Genomic DNA, 5001 nt, shown 5'->3' with positions numbered 1-5001 from the left:
CCCTGTCCTTGCTAAATGTAGTGTAACTCTCTATGTATGTTACCCAATCATGGCTTTTGTCAAGCCAGGTTTCCGTAATGCCCACCACATCGTATTCTGTGACCGACGTAAGAGTCTCCAGTTCATTATATTGTTTGCGAGACTTCTTGCATTTGCCAGCAGACATTTCATATTAACACATTTGTTACTACTACAGAGCTCTCTGACTTCCTTGCATACCCCAGCCCCCTAATTCCTCATTAACCCCTAGTGTTCCACTCCCTTTGTCTACTATATCTATCCCCTTATTAGTACAACTACCCTCCCTTCCCTCAGATCCTAGTTTAAAAACTCTTCCATTTCTGTCCTACCATTTTTTCCCCAAGCACAGCTGTGTAAGGAGGTGGCAGAGAACCTGATTGCCTCCCCTCTCTCCCATGTACTCGGCCTGTGCACTTAATGCGGCACCCGAATGGTGTATCTGTATGTTTACATACTAACAGGCTGTGTTTGCAATGTTTCATATATGTGTTAATGCAATGTGTGATGCTCCTTTTATTCTGTACTGTCTTAACTTGTATTGTATTAATGTAGTGCTGTGCTTGTTATGCACATGCTAGAGGCAGGGACAGAAAGGTTTAATTTAGGGGGCTGAGTCGGCAGCCTCTAGGGAAGAGGAAGCTCCAGCTTCCTGGTCAGTGCCCAAGCATGAAGGCCTGAGGCAGGGTGTGCGTCCCCGTCTGGGGCACAGGTGCATCCCTATCCAGGACAGAAGGAGCCACAGTCTGGGGCATTTGTGTGTCACCGTCTGGGACAGAAGAGACCCCTGTCTGGGACATAAGTGTGTTTCGTCTGGAACAATGAGGATCCCCTTTTGGGGTATAAGTTGATCCCTGTCTGGTACTGAAGGGACCCCCAGCTGGGGAAAATATTGGCTGCCAGGACAGTCGGACTCCAGGACTGAATAGTGCTCTGCCGAGGACTGTAAGCGTCAAGGAATCGACTTGAGGACTGTGACTGTTACTGCGGCTGCCGTTGCTGCCGCCATTGCTGATACCGCTGCTACGGTAGTGAAAAAACTAGGAAAAGAGCAGGAAGTTTACCTGAATAATTGTAACTACCTTTTTCCACGTTTTCTACTTTTAATATTTGATCTCTATTCTACAATAAACTATTATCCCTTTTGGATTTTAATGGTGTTCCCAGATCCTGATTGCTTGTGTGGAGTGACTGTGGAGAAGAGGTAAATTGTCTGAGGTGCATCTGTCCTGTCTATTCTATGTGTAAGTGGCCCATTGTGGTGTAGCCTGTCCCTACCTTAAAGCCTGTAGCAGACAAAGAAGTTGGTACAGTTCTCCAGGAACCCAAATCCTTAATTCTGGAACCATTTTCTAAGCCATTTATTTTTCTCCTTAAACTCCCGCTGTCTTCCTACTGGTGCTCGTGGCACTGACAGTATTTCTGAAAAACCACCTTGGAGGTTCTGGCATTCAGCTTCTCTTCTAAATCCCTGTAATCATTCTAAAGGACCTTACACCTCCCTCTGACATTGCCATTGGCACCGATGTGTATGTGCCTTGACTGCTGGGTTCCACCCAGTAATTTGTCTATCTGATCCACAATATGTTGAACCCGGGCACCTGGCAGACAACATACTGTTCAGCATTCCCAGTCTCGGTGACAGATCACCCAGTCTGTCCCCTTAATTCTACCCTACCACCATTGCCTGTCAGGCATTTGCTGCACTCCTTATTCCATCCTTCCTACAACATTTTTTTTCCTTGTTGCTAGGAGCAAGGCAAAAAAGAAAAAGAACTACCCAATAGATGTGCACACTCCAATTTTAAAATTATGTAACAATTTTTATTAATTCTGACACAGCACACAAATGAGTATAAAAACATTTAAAATAGCATAAACAATAGGGTCCCAGATGGGAAAATTTTACATACAGGATGAAGTACAAAAGAGGCATATAGATCAGTATCAGGCAGTATAATGATTAAGTATACAATACAGTACCTTAACAAAGATTCAAAATTAGGCATAGATACTGAAGTCCTGCTAATACAATGTCTATGTGTCTAAAGCTGGAGTCACACATAGCGACTCACCAGCGATCCCGACAACGATATCAACGTGTCAGGATTGCTGGTGAGTCGCTATGTGATCGCTGGTGAGCTGTCACACAGACAGCTTCACCAGCGATCAGCACAGCGACGCCGAGTGCGCGTCGTCGCTGTGTTCGTTAGTTACCAGCGCGCTGATGCAGGGAGCTGCTAACTAACGTACACATCGGGTATCTAAGGGACGCACGTCCCTTGGATACCCGATGTGTACGTTAGTTACCAGCAGATCGCTGGTCTCCCGCCTGTCACACGCAGCGATGCGTGCTGGCCAGCGGGAGACCAGCGACAAAAGAAATGTCCAGCGGTTTCCTACAGCGATCAGCGATACCGGCAGGGGGGCCGGTCGCTGATCGTTGTCACACACAGCGATCTCGCTGGTGAGATCTCTGTTGTGTCACAAAACTTGTGACTCAGCAGCGATCTCGCTAGCGAGATCACTATGTGTGACGGAGCCCTAAGGCTGCACCAATATTCAATAGGGCATGTAGTCAACAGCAATGCTAGGAATGCTAGGACCCCACCCAACGCGCATCTCTGCGTCACCCGTGGCTGCTTCAGGGGTGGGTTCCTAGACCGGTGGGATGGTGCTTGCAATTTCATGCCTGCATCTTCGTGGTTCTTAGGAGCATCTTTTTAGGCAACATATACCTTTCCTTACTTACAGGTATTATACTGTCCTCATACACGTTAGCAGGGTGTGTCCGATTATTCGGTCCGACCGTTAGAAGGTTGCTGCAATATACGTATGCAATAACCGTATGCTTGGATAATGGCGGGCTCTGTAACGTCAGATCTTCTGAGCTTGTTCTCAGCAGTTGTTTCACTATACTGTCCTCATTCACGTTAGCAGGGTGTGCAATGAGACATGTAGCTAAACCCCCTGTATTCTTTAAGAAAAGAGGCTGTAAAATTGTAACCTTCTTTTATTGATTGCAGATGTGACAGGAAAGGGTGAAACTATAGGATGCAATAACAGGAGCATTTCAGAATATATAACTGCACAGAGCATAAAATATAGATAGTCTGCAATACACAGTAACATGAGGTAATACAGGTATCATGAGGTAATGCATAGGTACCAAGAGGTAATACATAGGTACCATGAGGTAATACATAGCTGATGATTACCTATTTAATACAACAAACGTTATAAACACAGGATTATAACACCTAGATTAGAGTTGAGCGAAACAGGTCGGTCATATTCAAAAGTCGCCGACTTTCGCTGAAGTCGGGTTTCATGAAACGAAACCCGACCATTGCGTGAGGTCAGCCACGAGGTCAGCGACCAGAGCGCCAAAGTCACGTTTCAAAAGATACTTCCAGCGCCCTTTTTCAGCCAATGATGGAGGACGCACACTGTGGGCAACGCAATGACATAGGCATCGGTCACCACCATCTTTGAGAAGGGCATGCAAGTGATTGGCTGGCTTTGTGTGGCGTCACAGGGGCTATAAAAGGGCATAAACGCCGACTGCCATCTTACTTATGGCGATCTTAGCATAGGGAGAGCTGCTGCTGCTGCTGATTCTGTAGGGAGAGCGTTAGGCAGGGAAGAAGAACCAAAAAACTGCTTCTGCTGTTAGCAATTTCCACTTACAACACAACACTTTGTGTGCAGTGACAGGGGAGGCTCTATTTTTGTGCATCAGCTCTATTGGTTATTAGGCTGCCTTATAAGGCTCCCTGATAGCTGCATTGCTGTTTGCACACTGCTGTGCAAACTGCTTTTTTAAAAGCAAAAATACTTTTCTTCCTCTTTTCTGCACAGTTACCAAGGGTTCATTTTTCCACCCTTTTGTGTGTGCACTGTGCAGCAGTCCTGCTTATTAGGCTGCCTGTGTCCATACTAGGACTGAGAGCATCATTGACAGCATCCTCAAATCTCTAGTCAGATCCAAAATCTCACCAATCCTATAGACACCCACCACCTTGTCATACACCATCCAATTTCAGCCTGTTACATTGAGGTGTAATCTCTACTGGGCCAGAGACAATAGTTCTGTGTCCTCAAATCTATAGTGAGATCCAAATTCTCACCAATCCTATAGACACCCTACACCTTGTCATACACCATCCAATTTCAGTCTGTTACATTGAGGTGTAATCTCTACTGGGCCAGAGACAATAGTTCTGGGTCCTCAAATCTATAATGAGATTCAAAATCTCACCAATCCTATAGACACCCTCCACCTTGTCATTCATCATCCAATTTCAGCCTGTTACATTGAGGTGTAATCTCTACTGGGCCACAGACAATAGTTCTGCGTCCTCAAATCTATAGTGAGATTCAAAATCTCACCAATCCTATAGACATCCTCGACCTTGTCATTCACCATCCAATTTCAGCCTGTTACATTGAGGTGTAATCTCTACTGGGCCAGAGACAATAATTCTGTGTCCTCAAATCTATAGTGAGATTCAAAATCTCACCAATAGTAGATACACCTTCTACCTTGTTTTACAGTACCATATAGCTGGTGGTATTTTGGTTACATTTTCACAAAAATGAGCAAGTATGGTGGAAGATGCCATGGAAGTGGGCGGGGGTTGCCAGCTGGTCCCAATGGTGGTGGTGTTGCATCTGTTGGTAGTGGCAAGAGCACAATAGCACCTAACGCAGGAGGTGTTGAGCCTGTGTCATCGTCTGGCTCCACAAGGCCTCGAATGCTCTCTTTTCTGGGAGTAGGTAAACCACTTTTAAAGCCTGAGCTTCAGGAACAAGTTTTGGCTTACATTGCTGACACAGCCTCCAGCTCTCTCGCCTCCTCTTCTGAAGTTTCAAAAAATAAAAGCACTAAGTCGTCATTGGAGGCTCCTGGTCAGAAACAACACTTTTCCTTGTGTCCTTCACCCCTACCAAAAGTGAAGGATGTGGCAGGCCACACTACCG

Source organism: Dendrobates tinctorius, unplaced genomic scaffold, assembly GCF_039654945.1.
Source record: "Dendrobates tinctorius isolate UK_male_01 unplaced genomic scaffold, ASM3965494v1 ptg000107l, whole genome shotgun sequence".
Classification (NCBI taxonomy): domain Eukaryota; kingdom Metazoa; phylum Chordata; class Amphibia; order Anura; family Dendrobatidae; genus Dendrobates; species Dendrobates tinctorius.
The sequence above is the reverse complement of the archived record's forward strand: the minus strand, read 5'-3'. Positions refer to the sequence as shown.